At 38.5% G+C, this 21,819-nt stretch overlaps 1 pseudogene; it reads left to right on the forward strand.

Moving 5' to 3' along the window:
• Positions 1 to 125: 125 nt before the first annotated feature.
• The window catches only part of LOC107727335 (ephrin type-A receptor 3-like), a 128,895-nt pseudogene continuing 107,201 nt past the window's right edge, over positions 126 to 21,819 (forward strand).

Below are 21,819 nucleotides of genomic sequence, written 5' to 3' on the forward strand. Positions count from 1 at the left end.
CCGCGCGCCTCCCGCCGTCCTCCGTTTCCCTGGCAGCCCAGGATGATTGACACTCCGAGGCTAGTCTAGGACCCTCCCTCTCCTCTGCTCTGCTCTCCTCTCCTCTCCTCACTTGAGCTCTGATCGCGAGCCTCAGTAACTTTCTACAGCGAGAGGGATGCAGCGCGCGCTCAGCGCAGCCTGAAAATGGCAACCCTTTGGATTTATCCGTCCCTTCTATTCTTTCTTTTCCCCTCCCTCACACCGAGTCAAGCCTTACGGAATTACCCAGAGAATGAAGGTAAGAGGGTTTTGTGTTTATTAACTAAGAATAGGATTAATTAATGGCTGAGGTTTGCCGGAGACACAGTTTCTGAAGTGCGCTCTGGATGCTGTGGTTTCTATAAATCATGCATAAGGTGAATGAAGCAAGCAGGGAAAAATAGCAAGTGCATCATACTTGTCCTGTAGAACTCGCTTTTGAAGTGCTCCCTGTGGATTGCAGTTGGACATTTCCAATATTTTTTTTACACTATACATGTGCCAGTTATTAGGATAATGAACACGCTTGCACATGATCACAAATGTGAAATGTTAAGAATTATTGTAATGCACATCTTTGCTACCACAGCAAAAAATAACGAGTTTGGAGTGTAAAAATCAGTTTACGACATTTTTAAAAATAGAAAATAAACTGTGAATACTCATATACTCTAGTCGAAAGTCACAGTACAACAGTAAAGCAATATATTATTTTTTTTGTTTATTTATTTATTCCCCCCCCTAAAAGTTAACTGGAATAAACTTAAGAGACTGACTATGTACTAGAAAGTTATTTACTATTTTATTATTTAATATTACACTAAGCGTTAAAGTTCTTTGAAAGCACACATTTGCTAAGGATTAAAAAGCAAATAAAACAAAATGAAGAACTTGATGTGAGCAGGTAATGTATATCTTATATGTTCAGAAATTGTGCTGTGTGTTGTGTGCAATGTGCCATATGGCCAGCTGGAACCGGAGAGAAGTCTCTATAAGCCTGATCATTTATCATTGACCATAAGGTGATTTGTTAATGGTGACTGCATCTGTGGGAGTGCGGGTGCCATGTTACACTGGAGCAATGCGAACACAATGACACAGGAGTCATTTGCCAGATATGGACCAAAATGTGGAAGTCATCTAAGAAGGAATGAATTCAGAGAGATCAGGGGACAGTGCAGCAGCTGATATGAACAGCAGAGGGCGCCTTGTAGCACACAAATTCTTTTGTCAGGGTTTTGTTTTGTGGTGGATCTCACAGTTTCGTGAATTTAGAATACGAAAAATTTGGGACAGAACCAAAAAATAGGTTTTTATTTTGACAAGCGTTGGGATTTTGAGCCCCATTCATGGAGATCTTAACACAATTATGCCAAGACATCACCAAGCGTGTTTTCCAGAGTATCAACAAGCACACGACTAGACACTGATTCAAAACTAATTTTACAATGAAATGAAGAAGAGCTCTGTTTAGTCTCTTGCGGTCTGCCAGCGGAGGGTTCATACCACCTGCTTGAGAAAAGATTAGATTGAGTCTGATCCGTGTTGGTGAGCTTAATTTGGTTTAATGGCTTAAAAAGAACATTTAATCTTTTTGCTGAACCCCTGGAATGGTCATCGATTTTTATGTTTCTTTTTTTCTTCTTTTGCTCCAGATTAGTATTCCACCTCCACCATGGGCTGTTTTCACTGCTCTGATATTCCTCTCTCTCTTTCCTCCCTTCTAGCGAGTTTGGGTGACCTGTCCCTGTTGCATGCTTTCATTTACTGGGCAGCAGGATTAGTGGCTCAGCTTCCCCCCAGGGGGAGAGGCTCTGTTTGTGAAGGAGCCTCTGTTCTCTGCCTTTTCTCCAGGTTTAAACAGTCTGAATCAGAGTGCCCTCATGGCCAAATGCCTCGGCTAAAACAAGCAAGAGAGTAGACACACACACACACAATAAAGTATTCATGCTCTTATGATAGCCTATGCTTGATTGGCAAGCTTAATGTAAATCAAGGTATTCTAAAATATTGAATGAATCTATCTATCTATCTATCGATCTATCTATCTATCTATCTATATCTTCTTAACATTTAGGAGACATAATGAAGTTTCAGACAAAATAATAATAGAAACAAATGAGACATTGTGTGTGGAGAATACCCCCGATAACTTGATCCTGGATAAAAATTAAATGGGAAATGTTTGGCTTTTGGTCATCATGTACTCTCATGTTGTTCCAAATAGGTCCTTCCATCTGTGGAAAACAAAATAAGAATTATTTTGGAAATCATGTTTTTCTTCTTTTTGTTTCTTTATCAGTGGAATCCAGTGTTCTTTGGGACCCCATTGACTTTTATTGTTTAAGCTGCTTTTGTCCATACATTCTTCAAAATATCATCTTTAATGCTCTGCTGTAGAGGTTTGTAACAATGTGAGGGTTTGTCATCATTTACTGCTGACAGAATTTTCTTGATGAACTATCCTTTTAAGATCTCTTCGGAATTCTTCAGTAGAGTCTTTCTTTTAGGAGAATAACTATAGATCTATTTATTGATTACACTTGTTTAACTGTATATTGAGAACGGGAATCATAATATAATTTTATGATTAATCACATCAGTGTAATTGGATTGCTTTTATCACCATCATTATTTTGTTCATGACCTTGAGCTGACGTGGACATTGATTGGCCGCCTCACCGCACTGATTCACCTCTATTACTGGGATTACTGATGGCTTTGCGCTATAGGTTGCACACTGATGTGCAATCATACAAAAGACTTTAGAGGGCCTCTTAATTTCACACCGTACACACCATTATTACCACACACGAGCAAAGGCTGAGGGAAAATGATTTTCTGGACACACAATGGCTCAAGCCAGGTAATTGATTGCCAATATTATTTGCAATGAAATTAAAATAGGTGAAAGAGGTAGGGGTAGACATATAGCTATTGATTTTAGGACATCATCAGCCTTGAATGGTGCACAATGGCCTACAAACAGTGTGAATAGGCAGACCGGTGTAGTTTCTTTGTGAAAAGGGATCATTTTACTTGATCGGTTATTTGTTGTGGTTGAACTCGGGTCGTTGTTTGGGCTCTATCTGTTGTTTTTGTAAAGAAACCCTTCCTGTGACATGCTGGGCTGGTGACCTGTATTCACTGGGATGCCCTCTGTTCTGCATTGCCCTGTCAGCTATACAACTACTTCTGTCTTCAACAAACGAGAAGCTCTGTCCTCCCTTTTTAACTCTCTCGCTCTTTCCTTTCTGTTTCTACAAATTAACGCCTCTGACACTCATGTTCGGCTACTGGTGCTCTCACTGGAAGCTCATTAGCAGGCTAGTCAACACAATGGAGCCTGACTCTAAACGTCATGCTGTGCGCTCCGCTCTCCCTGCGGTCTTGCTAGGTCCCAGTCTTGACCTTTTATTTGTTTTAATTGAATTCATCTGTCTGCTTTCGGCCTCAGCTTCTCTCTTTTTTGTGTAGTTTGGAGAGGCGCCTTACCGCAGCGCTAAACAAACAGCAGGGTTTTTCTATTTGCTCGGCTCTGTGTTATTGACCGGGTGAAATCGCTCAGTGTCTGTGTCCCGCATGCTTCGAGTCTCTGTTTTCTGTTTATCGGAGCTGATGGTGGACTGTTTGTTCAGTTCATCTGCGCTGGCTCCTTTTGTGTGGTGGGTCAAACGATGGTTAGATTCACATTTCAATTCAATGCGACCTTGCCACTCAATGAGCATCTCTTTGTCAAAAGCTAAAACCAACATCCTGCTCTGGGACGGCCTGTTTCCTGGGTCATTCTGATATCACATGCTGTCTTTGCGACCTGATCCAGTCTTATGCGGTTCTTGAGATGGCACTTTAGATGGTCAACACAGTGATAAAAGAGGTGTAATTTAAGTAATGCACCTCTTAACTGGAAAATAATACAGCCTGGTCATGTTATAAAGATCAGGTAGCATTTTTGGTAGGGAAAATAGTTAAAGTGATACGATAATGCACCACAAAACTATTGGTGGTCACTGTAAGTGCACTGAAAATGGATGGAATGAGGTTTGTGAGTAGATGATTGTGAAAATTAATTCTCGTTTTCCTTTGCAGATTTAGGTTTCTGGTGTCATACGACCCACTTCTACAACCACAATGTGACAGAACTACAATGACATAGGTCAAGAACTAGTAACAATGTTTTAAAGTGAAGTAATGTTTGTTTGTTTGTTTTTTTTCAGCTGAGATTTTGAAATATTTCAAATATTTCAATAATTTAATTCATTTGCTCGATAATTTATAATTTTTAAAACATAATGATCAATTGAATTGATTTGTTATATATATATATATATATATATATATATATATACAGTATGTGTGTGTGTGTGTGTATGTATGCTAAATATTTATCTGAAATATTTACCTAATATTTACCTCACAGGATTCATCACGAATCAGAAATACTCAGGTTTGTGAATGGAATCAAACCTTTTCCATCTAGCAGCCAGGTGATTATGGGGATTTTTGTGGTCTTTTTGTTCAGTCCATGTAGAGCCTGATGGCCAGTGGGAAACGGCAGAGGAAAATTAGAATGAAAGAGATGAAAAGGAGAGGAAAAGAGTGGTCATTGTCTGAGGGCTTCATTCTCCATGCTCTCTCCAGACCGGGCCTGATGTTGGCAGCACAATAGCAGGGCGACCTGGCAGCTGATAGGGGGAAAAAAGAGACAGAATGGAGATGTGTTTGTGGGAAGGATTTGTATGCCAATGAGCTTTAGCCTGGACTGACTGAAAGTCTATCTCTTTCTCTTTTTCTCTCTCAGTCACTCACACTCTTTTCTCTTCCAGCTTTCTCTCATTCTTTCCCTCCTGTGGCCAATTTGGTGCCGAGGGACTTGAGGATGCTGTCATTCAAAAATCTTGTCTTCTAAAGCTTTGTGTTCCCATGACTCCAAGCTTTGTCCTCCTGTGTGATTGTCAGAGTGCATGTGTGTGCGTAAGCGGGTGTATTCAGTTTTCCTTCTCTCCTGTCCACAGTTTTGTGTGTGTCTGTGCTTGTCTGGCTTTGCGGTGCTTCAGATAAATTCTACAGTACTTTCAGAGGGCTAACAATAGGGTGACCATACGTGCCATTTTCCCAGGACGCGTCCTGGCCAGGATTTCTATATTGCCTAAAATATCTAGGGTTTGGCTTTGTTTGCGTGTGCCGACCGATCGGTGTATGACATCGGTTCCTTGTGTTTTCGAAACGCTGTCGAGGTACTTTGAATCAAAGCAATATAGAAATCCTGGCCAAGACGCGTCCTGGGAAAATGGCACGTATGGTCACCCTAGCTAACAAACACCACTATTTTCAATTTACAATATTTCTCTCAGTATTTTACAGAGCCAGATTGAGCAAATGCTATTTAAAATAAGAATATACAGTACAAATCTGTATCTCAGATGTCTAAATTGTGTTGTTGCTGGCAGCTAAATTTTCTGAACACAGCTAATATGTAAACAAAAAAAATTAAGTTGCAAATAAAACAGATTATTGGAGTAGGTTTACAAGAAAATACTATTTTAGTCTTTCTACACAAAATTGCATGTTTAATTCAGTGTTACTTGCCATGTTTTTGTAAATAATTGTGAAATTTACTAGCAATGTCCGAGTGAAAAGTGTTTCCCTTTCAGTCGGTCACTCTCGACGTCACGTCGGATGACCGACGAATTGGGATCTCGCTTAGAGGGACCGATCTACTTCGAGTGTAAACTAAACGAGCCAATGCACATTGGCATGCGATTATTGCATCCAGCTGCCGCTGATCACAGCGTGAGTATAAGTAGGCAGCAGATGCAGCGCATATTCAGCTTTTCACTTCAGAGCCGAGCGGTTCTATCGTTCTGCTCCTGACCTTCCTACAGTAGTGAGAAAAACTACAGTCAAGCACGCTCTTCGGTGGGCTCTCGTGCTGGTGGACGGCACTTCAGCGGCGGTGGTTTTCCCGTGTCGAGTGGGTTGCACACAACAGGCTGCACTACCCCTGTGTGTGTTGCAGACGGCCATCTCCCCTGTGCGCTTCAGCACACTAAAAGAGCAATTTCCATACTAAAAGAGCTTCACGGGTGGAACGTCTTTTTAAAGACGCGTCTTTTTAAAGATGTCGTACCATCCGTGTGCCAATGTGCATTGGCTCGTTTAGTTTACACTCGAAGTAGATTGGTCCCTCTAAGCGAGATCCCAATTCGTCGGTCATCCGACGTGACGTCTCCGTTCCCTCCTTCAGGGAACGAGGGTTACATACGTAACCGAGACGTTCTACATCATTGTATTTATATATACATAATAAATATGAAGAGTTTATTTGCAAAAACAATCCTGCATTCCAATGAATATCAATCAAACTGCAGTTGGGTTGTTTTGATTAAATAATAATAACAAAAAAAAAAAATACAGCTAACTAATGCAATAAAACGCAATAAAAACATGATAAAACAATAAAAAAACATGATTTATGAAAATGTTAGTAAATTTTTAGTAATATTTTGCAAATAAACTCTTCAGTACACACACATATTATGTAAACAAAAACCTTTATTTTGGATGCGATTAATCGTTTGACAGCACTAAAAAAAAGTTTATTTTATTTTATTTTTTTGAAAAATTGACAGTTTCCACAAAAATATTAAGCAGCAAAACTGTTTAATAAGAAATGAGCATATTAGAATTTGATGGCCAATATTATTTATTTTAGTGTTCATTTTAAAACACAGATCACACATTTTATATGCTATTAATGTACAGTAATATGAGAAATTAAGTAGAAAATATGGGTACTAAGTGTTAAGTACTTTTAACACAGAAAACCTTTATATCTTTAAAAACAAACAAACAAATGCTAATACTAATATAGTCACTGAAATATCTGGCATCTGTCTAAAATGATTTTATATACGTCGTTCCAAGCAAGCTGTGAGTTTGGAAGAGGAAGCAGTCTCTTCCATATGCTTTTCTGATGACTTTGGCTCATTATGGATGCAGCCCATGATGCTGGTAGCTGCTCGCCGGTACACTGACTCGGCCCTCAGCAGTGATTATGTGCTCACTAATGTTCCATTGGCTGCCGAGTGACCCAGCGTGGAGAGGGCTGACCGAACCGCACCGACTCCAGCATTCCTTAATGTCTTACTGGAGCGAGATCCACAAATCTTCAATGTCCCCCTTGCTGTACCCCAGTACACCTCCCTGTTACCATGACAACACTCTGGCCCCTGCCACTTAGAGCGGAACGAAAGACCCTAAGCTCCATTGATGGCCTCATTCAGATGGAGAAATGCATCAGAGAGGTTCAGAGGTGTGTGTGTGTGTGTGTGTGTGTGTGTGTGTGTGTTTTTGTGCTTTATCTATTATAAACTTTATGTTTTTAGGCCTAATGTGTTTTATAGGTAGGCTGTTTCAATACACCTTTTTATCTTTATATCGATTCTGCTTTTCAGTAGGCAGTCCGTATATTCACACCTGTGACAAAGCGTGTGTTTTTGGCTGCCGCCCTCATTGTGAAGTCGTGCGGCTCTGCCTAAGGTATTGGAAGGGCTGGCGGGGCGTTTGATTGCTGGCAGGTAGATTAAAGCAGCTCTTCTGCCGGGATTAGAAAGCGAAAGGGGATGGAAGTGGAGATCACAGCCAGAGGAACACTGAGCTCTCCCCACTCAAAGCGTCCGTAATCACCACTGGCCTGGACTCAAGCACTTCAACAGCAGGCGAGAGAGAGAGAGAAAGCGAGCATCATGGGGGATCTGGATAAAGAGAGAGAACGAGAATGAAAAAGGGAACAGTTTTGATGTTGGTCTCAATTTCTGGATGTGTGTTGTTATGCTAGTGATCGAGCGAGTGAAATTGGTTTTTCAGTGGCCGATGCCAGAGGACAGCCAGATAATTTTCTTAGAAAGCATGTAGATTAATGAAGAATTTGAATAATTTATTTATGTGCAAAAATTCGAAGGAGTTGCTTAGCAAGTCTGCATTAATTTGATGAAAATACAGTAAAAACTGTAATACTATTAAAGATTACAGTTTAAAATACATTTTTGTCTGTTTTAATAAACATATTTTATTCCTTTGATGGCAAAGCTGAATTTTTTGCACCATTATTCCAGTCTTTGGTGTCACATGATCTATCAGAAATTATTCTTATATGCTGATTTGGTGTTCAAGAAACATTTCTTATATTATTATGTTGAAAACAACTTCTAAATATTTTATGGCATTCATTTTAGTAATTGTATTTTATTTATAAATTATTTTACTGTTGATTTCTTGAATGCCTCCGTGCTGGAAAATAAAATGATATATATATTTTATTTTTTCTTAATATTTTTACTGAAGTTAAAATTATAGCTTTTTTAAATTAAAATATTTTTTTTGAGAAAAAAAAAAAAAATTTCTTAAAAAACCTTACTGACCTCAAACATTCAGACAGTATATAATTAAACATTGTAATGTGATGTACATAAATGTCCTGAAGTTAAATTCATTCAAATATTAAAAAAAGAAAATGTGCATTAGCAATTCCTTAAATGCGACCTAATCCATTTATGTGATTCAAGCAATTTTAATCACTGCCGGTGTGAACCGCCCATTATCGTCCAATGCTGATCATCTTAGGGTGTGTTTACATTTGTTGTTTGGATCTCTTGATTCTTTTAGTATGGACCAAAAAAGAAAAATGATATATTTAGTCCTGGTTCACTTAGGGTTCACACTGTCATTTTTATCACAAACCTAAAGATACAAAACAAAAAGCATAAGGATTAGATCACAACCTAATTTGACAGCTTTTGTAACGTATATTTTGCAAACTTACTAAACTTACCAAACATGAAAAAGTGGGTCTCGGTCCACTCTGTGAGCACCAAGGTCCGGGATGGCAGCCTTCACATTTGTTCAAATGAACAACACTAATAGAGCAATCACACCAGAGTCTGTTTTATTCAAACCAAGCCTGCCAAGTGTAAACACAACCTTAAACTGCCCAAATATCTGCCAATTTTTCAGCCTGGCAGCTAAAACTCATTTTATGTATGCCAGACAATAACAAACATTTTCCTCTCCATATGCTTCCTTTAGAGATTCACTAATGCAAGGAACTAAAAGTGCAACAGATCAATGGATTATGATAAAAGTGTCGTATTTAATGATTTATCACAATAAAATCCTGGAGTGGACTCTAGCTTGTCTCTGGGGCGTCCTGTTCCAGTAACATGGTCCCACAGTCTCTCTGCTTTTCTTGCCCATGTACAATGCTGCCCGCCGACGATAATCGATACATGAGCATGCCTGTTTGAAACCAAACCCTGTGAAGAGCCCATGCAGTCTGCTCCTGCAGACAACAGAGAATGATTCACATGTTGTGTTGAGAGAAAAATGTATCTCTGCAGCAAGCATGAATCCTTATATATTCTTACGGTAAATTATCAGACCCATTTTATGTAAGGCGATGGAAGTGTGTGATAAGGCAGTGTTTTATTTGTCAGAAGTGTGAGATGAGGCAATATATGAATATTACTGTAAAGTGTTTTGCTGGCTTTGATCTGGTATCGAGTCATGGATAGTGTTTTGTGTCAGGTTTTATTAGATGATGAATATGAGCAGGGTTGGGACACAAATGGACAAAAGTCTTTTAGATGTGAGAAAGCAAGTCAAGTTAGAGTTACACTTGCAGATGAATTCACTTCTCCAGGGACAGAGAAATAGAGTGAGATGAGTAAGAAAGAACAGAAGAGACAAAGAGATGAGAAATTAGGAAGGTTGGCTGTCTGTCTGTCTGTCTGTCTATCTATCGTTTTATCTGTCATTCTATCGATCTATCTATCTGTCAACCCTCTCTCCCGGGTCCTACTGGGATGCGGGTGCACTAACAAGGAGGCTTCATGTTCCATAGATGTTCCATCTATCTGTCTGTCTGTCTGTCTGTCTGTCTGTCTGTCTATCTATCTATCTATCTATCTATCTATCTATCTATCTATCTATCTTCCGTCCGTCCGTCCGTCCGTCCATCCGTCGACTAATACAAAACTTTGTAAAAGCAAAATGCAAACTCTATTGTTTTTAAAGAGTTTATTAAAATTTTATTTCACATTAATTCTACTTCCTTGCATACAATTTGCAAGTGGTTTTAGACACACAGTTATGTATATGAAGAATCAGAGCAGAAGCGTGATGTGTGGTGTTTAGTTAAATAAAGTCTGTCTTTTGTTTCGCCACCACAGGCTTTATCAGCAGCTATGTGAGTAATTGATATAACAGTCATCCACCTGTGTTATCCGCATTATTACTGGCTTCCTCTTCCCTCTGCCATTTCAGAATTGTTTATCCCGATTTAATGCGTCCAAATTAGTGGTTCTCATCCGCAAGGCGGTTGTATTGGGTCAGCTTCCGCCCTCCATTAGACGGTGTGCTATTAAAGACATCAGTAATCACTAGGTTTAACCAAACAGAGACCACAGAAATGCTCTTTATCTGTTGTGTGTAGTTTTAAAGAGCGACCTTTCCTCAGCGAAAAGGGTACTTGTTCACTGAGCAAATGGCCTCAGCAAACACTCTGACACACTTTCACTGCAACTTTATTTATTTACAAATGTCACCGTCACTGGGGCGTAATGTGTTGCATCAGGCATAGAGCTCTTTGGAAAAGTGCTCCTCATCAATCCAGAGGATTTAGATGGGGACAGAAGAGAGGAGGAGGAGGGGAGATGAATCTGGCTTCACTGAATCACTCCATATGAACACTTTGTTGTTTGTTTTATTTTGTATTTTATGTACATATAATATTAGGCTATATAGGCAAAAACATTTCTATTAAATACATTTTATTTAAAAGGCCTCTTCTATGATTGGCTGAACACTTTGAATGTGAAATGAGCAATTGACATTCACAGCTCTGTGTCGCTGTAGTTGTTTGTACATTTTATGCAGTGCACAGTATGTGAGGTAGAGCAGATCCCTCTCACCGCTTAAGGATTACAGTCAGTCTGCGGGAGTGTGTGTGAGTGTGAGTGTGAGAGTGAGTGTATATCAGTCAGTCAGGCTGCATTCTTTTTTTCTAAAAAGAATAAGCTAGTGATCGATAATTCTAGTTTTATTTCAATATAATTTTAATTATTAAATTATAATAAAACACTATTTAATAACAGTATTAATATGCCATGGATTATTCAAATGTATAATACATATATGATAATAAGTATCGCTTTTTATTTCTCCTCTTTCCTATTGCTTCTGTTTTAGTTTTTTTATAACCATTTCTTACTATGTGTAAGTAAGTTGTTGTTTTTTAGCAATAAATATGACATTTTAATAATGATGTTTTAAATTCTGATTTTGTTCAGTTCATTTCTGTAATGCCACTGTGACAGCTGGTAACACCAAAAACAGTACCACCATATTTATAAGGGAATCAAATATATCTAAATCAGTGTTTTGATAATTGTGTCTTTTAATTCTGTTCATGAAATGTAGTATTGAAATGTAAAAAATGGTTTGCAACACTTTATCAAATGAGCCGAGCCGTGTATATTTTTTCCTCAATGTGAAAACGCAACATCAGAGGTGATTAAAAATTAATAGCTGTAGATGCTAAGACATTATTTACCCTGGAATGTAGATCATAACAGAAAAACATTTTGCAACCTGCTGTGCGATGAAGAGAAAGACTAGTATGAGAAATTAAATAGCCTTTTAAGATGTTTTGTTGACCCATTCCCCTTGGCATACACACGCATACACATATATACTCCAGAAATGAAAATGAAATGAAATGAAAACCATCAATACTGCAATCGAGGGCAAACTTTGTTTTGCCGGTAATGCTGTGTAAGACATGAATGTGTTTTTATTGATATATCTGATTTACAAAACAGTCTTTCTCTCGTAATGGGTTCCCAGCACTGGGTTTCTCCGCTGGATGAAGGAGGGCATTGTGGGAATGATTTAGACCATGGGGCTAGACTCTCGTCCCTCCGGCTACAAACCTGATTGTCTGCAACTGCTCTGTGATTTACTTGCCAAATATGCAATCTCATCTAACCGGCTTGTTTTGCTCACAATATGTCACGAGGTTGAGTGAACTTTAACAAATCATTACTTTTTTTCTCTCCCCTGTGTGCTCTTTCTCTTTCTTTCTCTCTAGTTACATTGCTGGACACTATGTCTGCTCTGGGAGACCTTGGCTGGGAGGCCTATCCAGCTGAAGGGGTGAGTAACACGACCAAATCAAGACACAAACACACAAGCCCCCCAAATGTCTTTAATCAATTCTAACTCTTGCACCCACCACAAATTATGGTGCGATTTGTCTGCGCCTGTTTTACACAAAATTATTTGAACCATGCAGGGACGAACTTTTTAAAATTAAAATGAATCTATGCTCCTGGGCTTCGACACACTTTTGAACCCCTCTAGCACATTTTCTTGCAAACAATCATCTGTAATCACGCTGTCGTGTTTCAGATTTGCTGGAATTGCGTATGGTTAGACCCGACCTGCGCATGTATATTCATAAGAGTGGATACAGCATTCATCGGGCTCATGGGAATGAAAAAAGGCTGTAAGAATGTTCTCAAGTTCTTATAAATAGAAGCCACTGTTTTGTGTGTGTGTAAATTGTAGGATGTGGTGTCAAGGTCATGTGGAGTCTAGTGAGCTTAGACCTGTTTCCAGCCAAGAGGCATTCATGTTCGGCTTAACACCAACTTCCCCGGTCGCTTACTTCCAATTTATTTGAGGAAGACGTCAAGATTAAGAGTCTCTAAAGCAGGAACACAATCCCCTGAGCCAGAGAGCAAAAGAAGGAGCCTTTATTTTGAGTAGAGAAGGCCTGTTCTGTCTTTTTTGAGTTGCCCAAAGTGGTCTAAAAATAATTGAGTTTGCAAAAACCATGGTGAGCTTAAAAGAAAATCAATCTTTGGGATTTCACAGCCGCCTTTTAAATGATTTAATAGAGCCGTCAGAAGCTAGATCAGATTGTCTGTGCCCCACACGCGTGTCTATGAGACGTGTCGTGTAGCAGCTAAATCTGGAGATGAGCGGAATTTACAAATGATTTTTTGCTGAAAATAGTACCACAGACATGAAGTCTGCACCCCTTCTCAAAACGAGAAACATTAGACTTGCATAACAGAGTATTGCATTGCATAACAGGCTGATACATTGTCAATAACTCAAACCCGCTGCCTCACCCTAGGAGAGCATGTGAATATTGAATGACATTTAAAAGTAAAGTTGTGGAGACAATGCAAACGCTATAGAGCAAGATCCTCAAAACAGATACATCCTATAAGCCAAACTTAGGAGTTATGAGATTTGTCATGTTTAATAGTCACAGAATTCTTTGCAGGTCTCTTACATTTATATAGAGGAGATTAGCATTTGTAAATGGCTTGGTGTGTTTGGATTGTTGTAGTGGGATTGAGCGCTGCTGTAGTGTGAGTGAACCCATCACCAGCTTCTCAGCAGATGACTGTAGCGTCTACAGAGGGCTGTTTCTCTACGACTGCATTTCAATGTGCATACTATCTGTCCTGCGTAGTACGCAGCATAGGAATTTGTGTTTCAGGGATGCATATCGGGATCATATCACTTAGTGACCAATATTAGTGTTTTCATTAATTGTGAATACTTGTTACTGCCTTTTTTACACTGTAGATTACTATTACTACCATCTAACACTACGCTCTAAAAAATGCTGGGTTAAAAACAACCCAACTCTGGTTATTTGGCAACCCAGGGCTGGGTAAATATTGGACAGAACACATGCTGGGTTATTTTAACCCAGCTGGTTGGGTTAAACGTTTTTACCCACCAAGCTGGTCATCTACTGTTTTAAAATTATTATATTGCTGGCTTAAAATGGGCTGGAAATTAAAAATCACACACATAATTACTATAGGCAACAGCAATAATCAAAAGATGAACATTTATTATTAAGCAAAAACACCATGGACACCAACACAACCAAAATAGTGCTAATTCTCGTGCTGGTGTGTCGCCGAAATCTGAGCCGGTGAAGCGAACTTCAGACCGCGGCCTCACGTTTCACTCGTAGCTGAGAGATGGCGTGACTGACTCCAAAACCTGCTCAAAAACAAACAGTACTGAAATTAGAGAACATATTTTAACAACAAATTAAATTACACTCAGTATTATAACGAATAAAATCCATTTATGTTATGCAAGGCAAAGGCGTTTCCAGCGCGAAACAACTGCTGCTGAGTGCTGACGCAGCTGACTGACATCTCGTCCTTATGTTGAGTTGCGTAAAATAATACAATTTACACCACATTAAAGACTTTATAAATGAAATAAAATGTATACAAACCTTTATTTCCCAGAAAGAGTGCAGCAAATCGGCGGCGACAGCGACGCTGAGAACCTCTCTCTCCTGTGGACTTAGAAAGCCCGTGCTCTCAGCAGCTGCGTTGTTGAGAAGTTTCACCGGAGACAAGCTCAACCCAGCGGTTAGGTAGAAAAAATAACCCAGCGTTAAAATGACCCAGCACCTGGGTAAAATATAAAAAATAACCCAATGAAATGACCCAACAAGCTGAACCCAGCATTTGGGTTAAAAAAAATAACCCAGCACCTGGGTATAAATATTAAAAACAACCCAATAAAATGATCCAACAGGCTGAACCCAGCATTTGAGTTAAAAAATTACCCAGCATTTTTTAGAGTGTACCTTAAATGGATCGTGCACAATCACAACAAAGACCTACAAATGCTAGTAAATCTTTTAGAAGGTTGTTTTTTATAATTTAATAAATACATTTTTCTTTAGTAAAAGTCAATAATGTATTTTTTTTACTTTACATTACAGGGTTATGATGGCATCTAAAGCATAAAATTACTGATTTCAATATTTTTTTTTATTTTTTTTATTTTTTATAGAATGCTGATTTTTGTAGGCCAATCCGGTTGACAAGCCATTGCAATTTTTCCATTAGATTTGGGATTATTACCGAGAATAAGCTCTGTGATTAACGCAAGTTCATGATTTTTGCATATTTTGTTTATCAATATAATCAAAAATGAACACAACTTTAATTAATTTTGAAGCCTAATTACAATCACCAGAAGTAAAAAGCTAAAGTTAGGCTATAAATGAAATACCCTACATCACCACTACTTTTCCCAACAACTCATTCTTTGTTTACTGTCTACAAGTTGAAATGTTTTGGTTAGGAAAGTTTGCAAGAGTGTGAGTATAAACAGACTATGAAAGAGTACTAGTGCGTAAAAGAGATTTCCTGTTTGGCGTGATGATGTTTAACATCCTCGACAACCTCTATTAGTCCCATTTAGCCACTTGTTATCAAACATCTTTTTTAAGTGCTTAAAAATAATCACTTGTCCAGTATAACTGATGTATTTAATGTAAAATAAACCACGAAAATACCTTGAACTTGTGTTAACTACAGACCTTATTTCAGGCATTTAACCAAAAACCCATTGACATTGGGCCGATTGAACCTGAAGTGCAAAAATGCTTAAAAATGCTTTTAGGACTCATTCCTGCAGCCCTCAATACCATAGATTTTTTTTATATAATCCATTAACCATTCATTTTGAAATCGGCTAAAGAAAAAAAGTCTTACAGCCTGTGTAAAGGGGAGATGTTGTAGATGTCCCAACGCTGTCTTATTCAAACGTGTGTAGTAGCTTTTAAATAGATAGTATTCATTTCTACAACAAACCACTAACCAAATTTAGCCATAAATTATCAGTTTAACAATCCAAACTAAGAGACTTTAGTTACTGGATTGGGTGACTCCCACATACTGTGAGAGTCGCTTCCAATTGGCCTGTATCAATGACGTCTGTTAAACTCTTCAAAGAACATTCCTCCCTGTCCTCGTGCGGTGTTTACCTTAGATTCAGTGATAGTAGGAGTCTCTTTGTTTTGCTGGTATGGCAGTTATTTAATGGGAGTGAACTGTAAGGCTAAATCAGGTCTCACAGCTGCAGCCTGCGTTTCATACTTGAGGATTATCGCGGCGACCCGTGACCCACTGAACCCGCCGACGGTGCGCCGTTGTGAAGCGGCTCACAGGAAAGCCGGCATGTTCCCAAAGCGGCCGCTTCACCTCCTCTGGATATTTACCTTACTGACTCAATCAAGCTTTCCCTGTCCCAGATGTGGAAGGTTTGCTTTGGATCGGCTATCAAATGGCCATAGTCATTTAGGGTATGTGTGTGTGTCTGTTACTAAAATAGAAGGGAGTAATTCACCTAGAGTGATAGAAAACAGGTAACCCTAATAACATGTGACTGCCACTTGACCTTTGCAGGTCAAGACTAATACAGCTTTCCCTGTCCCAGATGTGGAAGGTTTGCTTTGGATCGGCTATCAAATGGCCATAGTCATTTAGGGTATGTGTGTGTGTCTGTTACTAAAATAGAAGGGAGTAATTCACCTAGAGTGATAGAAAACAGGTAACCCTAATAACATGTCCTCCAAAAGAGGCCTTCTGCCCAAAAAACAGACGTTCTTTTAGGGATTTAAAGTCAATTGCACTTAAGTATCTTAAACTACCAGATGATTGTGGGCCTGCAATTAAGTTAAGCCAATGAAGGGCTAAGCAGACCCCCTGATCTGACATAGTTGCTTGGCTTCAAAGCGGTCAGACCTTGTGAAGGGTGACGGGGGAATGGAGTTAAGGTATTTCAGATGAGACTCTAGGGGAAGCGGACAGCTGGAGACGCTAATTAACAAGACGCCCACGTCACACTTATGACCGCTACGTTGATTGAGAGTGGCTAAGCTTTACCTCCTGTCCAAATAACCTGTTTTTCACTTAACAATTGTGATTGTGTGTGGAACTAGCTGCATGTAGGAGGATTTATGAATGCTTTTGCTAAAAGGTTTGCTAGTTTTGTTCACGAATATATCAACTGCACATGGCCAATTTCCTTTCAGATGGCTGTGCCCTATCGTGGCATACTAAAATGCGTAACTAAATTGTATATGCGCGTCTGGAGATCTGGAGTGTGTAACACAACCCTCTAGACTTTTGCATAACCACCCATCTGTGGTAAAATACTTCATGAATTCAGACAATGCGTTTCCAAAGAAACTTTCCGTAGCGGTTGAGTTCAGACCGAGTTTTGAAAATAAATAAACAGAAATGCATAAACCTGCCTTTATCCCTGTATAAATATTCCTTCAAAAGTCATAATTATTGCACTTGAAGGGAAAGAATGTACCCAAGACGTTCAGTGGCTGTGTCGCTTTGATCTGTAATGTTGTCCGCCCATTCCCACCAGTCAGCATATGGCTCAGTTTAAAGCCAGACTGCGCTAGCAATTGACCCTCGTGCCTCGATCACTTTTTTAAAGCTATAAGCTAATGGCAACGTGTCATAAACGCTCTCTTTGTTGCTATGACATCATGGCTAGAAAGTGATGTGCACTCCAGACTCTGCTGACGCATGGAATAAAATACTTCAAATGCTTGGTTGCGCTGATGTGGAAAATGGCTCTTTTGGAGACATTCTGATGTACTCTGTCTCCTTGACCATTTGCTTAAATGTGCACCCATATTCAGCTGCCAATCAGTTTAAGGGTTGTTAAAGGATTAGTTCACCCAAAAATGAAAATGCTATCATCATTTACTTACCCTTGTTTCGTTCCAAACCCATTTGACTTTGCTTTTTCCTTGGAACATAAAAGGAGATATTTCATGTACTGGTTGCTCTTTGCCATTCAATTATGAATATCGAGGACTGGAGCTGTAAAGCTTCATAAAGAAAACAAAAGTACCATAATCATAAAAAGTTTAAAGGATTTGCATGCTGTATTTTAAGTGTCACCCTTTTTGTATAATGAACAGACTGAAAGTTGATCTGTTAACTGTGGTATCTGAATCATTATGTCATTGGGTTTGATTCATGAAAAAAAAAAATCATTCAGATTGATTGTATCAACCTATTTGTTGAAAATATTTGAATCAAAAGAAACATTTGTAGATGATCCTGACACAGATACTTGCTGTTTCTCATAGAAAAGCATTGCATGGCTTCAGAAAACAATTGCACTAGTCAGTACTGATCACTTTTATGGCATTTTTATACCCTTTTTTGGGGGTTTGAAAGCTCCAGTCTGCATTTACTGTAATTGGAAAAGAGTGGTTAGTTCTCATTTTGTGTTCCACCGAAGAAGAAAAAAGTCATACAGGTTTGGAACAGCATGAGGTTATGTAAAAGATGACAGACTTTTTATTTTTATGTGAACTAGTCCTTCAAAAGAACATAGTGCTCTTTAAAAGAACCAGCTTTAACTTTCCCTGTCTTCTTGCAGTCACAGTGGATTGCTCCCATCATTCACTGTTCAAGAAATCTTGAGCAGAAATGATGAGGAATGTCTTCAAGTGGGAACTCAAGTGGTCAAGCAACAATTTCTGAATTCTTAGTATTTGAAGTCTTGTATGTTACTCGCTGATTGATCAGAAGCTGGAATGAATCCCTAAAATCACTTAGAACTGAGCCGGTGGTCCTTCAGCTCATTTCTGCTGCAAATTATACAGAGAAGGAATAGAATTTATTGAAGCAAATCAGAATCTTTTTTGAGAAGCAGCCGTTAAAGAAATTGCCCACCCCTCTAAGACTCCCTGGATGGTTTATTTTCTCTCCCTTTAAGGAGTGAATTGTTACTCATGCATGAAGTGTTCCAAATGAAGGAACCTTAGACAAGTGGAAGCAGATGGCAAGAGATGATGGGAGACGAGTCCCTTAAACATACTCTATCTACTGCTGCCTATACTGGAGATATACACACATGCAACTAACTAGCTGAGGCACACTATGTGTCCCATAAATGAAATAAAAATAATATAGAAATGCATGATGAAATAGAGATACATGAAATAGAAATAATATATAACAAATATTTACATAATATGCATGCAAAAATTGATTTTAATTTTTTTTATGTACTTAAGAGTCTCTTATGCTCACCAAGGTTGCATTTATTTGATCAAACATATAGTAAAAAAGGCAATATTGTGAAATATTATAACAGTTTATAATAACTGTTTTCTATTTTAAAACATTTTAAATGTAATTTGTTCCTTTTGAAAGCAAAGCTAAATATTCAGCATTCAATACTCAAATCTTTAGTGTCTCATGATCCTTCAGAAATGATTCTGATATGCTGATTTTTAGCTCAGGAAACTTTTCATACTATTATCAGCGTTAAAAACAGTTGTGCTGCATAATATTTTTGTGGAATATTGAGCATCCGTGATGCATTCTTTCAGAATTCTTTGATAACTAGAGATAAAGTTCAAAAGGACATAATTTATTTGAAATGGACATCCTTTCTAACATTATAAAGTTTTTACTGTCTCTTTTTGAATTTAATGCATCCTTGCTGAAAAAAGTATTAATTTTAATGTGTATTTAAATGCTGTATGTGTATATATAATACACACACACCAAAGTTTCTAAAAGATAAAATAAGTTTATTCCACTAAATAAACTTGAGACAGAAATGCCACAGTTCATATTAAAATTGTGAAAAATGTTAGCACATTTTTGTAACCATAACAGTTGTTCTGTCTTTTGCAGTGGGAGGAAATCAGTGTGATGGATGAGAGGAACACCCCCATGCGCTCCTACCAGGTGTGTAATGTGATGGAGGCTAATCAGAACAACTGGCTACGCACACGCCACATCCCACGAGATGGAGCGCAGCGCGTCTACATCGAGATTAAGTTCACCCTCCGTGACTGCAACAGTCTGCCTGGAGTCCCTGGCACCTGCAAAGAAACTTTCAATATGTACTACTACGAGTCCAACAACCCCAACCTGTGGTTTATCAAAGAGAGCCAGTACATAAAGATCGACACTATCGCGGCCGATGAGAGCTTCACGCAGACCGACGTGGGTGATCGCGTTATGAAACTAAACACAGAAGTGAGGGACATCAGTAACTTGAGCAAGAAGGGTTTCTACTTGGCTTTCCAAGATGTTGGAGCCTGCATCGCTTTGGTGTCCCTGAGGGTCTTCTATAAGAAGTGTCCTCTTGCCGTTCTGAACTTGGCCCAGTTTCCCGACACGGTGACTGGGGGAGATTCGGCTTTGGTGGAGGTTAGGGGATCTTGTGTGAATGACTCGGAGGAGTTTGAGGCGCCGAGGATGTACTGCAGTGGAGATGGTGGATGGCTGGTGCCCATTGGACGCTGCGTCTGCAAGCCAGGCTTTGAGGAAAACAAGGACTACTGTCAGCGTGAGTTTTCTATGCAGCATTTTTTACTCCTGTATTGGCAACTTTTGATATACAGTAGACCTTAAAAGTATTTTGACACTTTTGTACTTCCAAGTTACACTTTAAAATGTAGGGATGCACATGCTATTTTTATTGACTGATATTGATGACTGTTGTTAAGACTGATATAAATATTTTGGTCGATATTGGATATTTAATTGTGCATGTTCTTTTCCCCTCTTTTTACATTAAGATTACATCATCTAATGCTCACATAAAGTTAATAGTTAATAACACTAATAATAATACTGTTGAATGTGATATCCATTACGCATATCCATATCCATATCCAGTACGCATATCCATTTTTCATATTCCATAAAAATTCCATTTATATTTTTAAACGTCATTGCATTACATAGAAATATCACATATCAATATAATTTGCATCTGCATCAGAACAGTTTTTTTTTTCTTTTGCAAATACCTTGAATACATTTTATATATATATATATATATATATATATATATAATGTGTGAAGTCATCAGGTGTGTTGTTTCTTTAAAATTAATGCTATTTGGAGTGATATTTTGTTACATAATGCTATGATATTCATGTGTTTTAACTGTGGCAAAAGTGTCCAAATACTTTTGGGGTCACTATATAACAAAAAACATGTTTTCTGACTTAACTGGGCAATTTATTGGGTAATATATGACACATTTTGTAGTGATGAAATGTATCCGCAGTCAGTTTTTTTAGTAGTTGCGGTCCCTTTGTTTGCTTCTGAAGTAAGCGTGTATGTGTGTGTTTGTGAGCGAATGCAAATAAGTTTGCAATGAAAGTAGCTGAGGGCTTCAGTGACTCATTCAGATTCACTCTGTGCCTCGTTTCCCTGTGTCGGGGAAGGTAGTTGTGCTCCAGGATACAAATTATTGAGACATAGCATTCCACAGACTATCTGTTCTGTTTACTTGCTCTGCAAATCCATAGGCCTCCAGCAGGCAGACTAACTTTTATTCAAGAGTGTGTGCGTTTGTTGGATGAGTTTGTAAAAGTTTACTCCAAAGAAGTCTAAGCCAGCTGTTGATTTTTTTTTTTTCATTTTTTTTTTTTTCATTTGCTTGCTTTTTGCATCATTTGAAGCTAGTGTAATAGTACCTCAAACCCCAGATCTTCTTGATTCGTTAGGTTGATTCGTATTGAAGCAATAAAGAATAAGATTCCATGCAGCTAAAATGTTTCTACAAAATACATGAAAATTAATACATTTTATTAAGCAAATCCATTATTTAAAAAATTGTTGTAGAACTATAGTCCCTGACATGTAAGCTAATGTTAAAGGCCTTTATGGATAGGTGGCTAATGCCCGGTTCAGACTACACAATTTTAGCCCGATTTTGCCACGATTTGCTTGACGTAGGGTGTCGTGGGGTTTCGTAAACGACAATGGGCATCGGGACGCAAGATTCCATCGTTTCAGCACGTGTAGTGTGTCATAGTGGACGACAACCGATTCCGCGTCTGCAATGCTTCACGACATCACGACAGAAAGACTAGCATGTTTAATTTTTTTT

The sequence above is a fragment of the Sinocyclocheilus rhinocerous genome, unplaced genomic scaffold (assembly GCF_001515625.1).
Source record: "Sinocyclocheilus rhinocerous isolate Xijiao unplaced genomic scaffold, SAMN03320098_v1.1 scaffold427, whole genome shotgun sequence".
Taxonomy (NCBI): Eukaryota; Metazoa; Chordata; class Actinopteri; order Cypriniformes; family Cyprinidae; genus Sinocyclocheilus; species Sinocyclocheilus rhinocerous.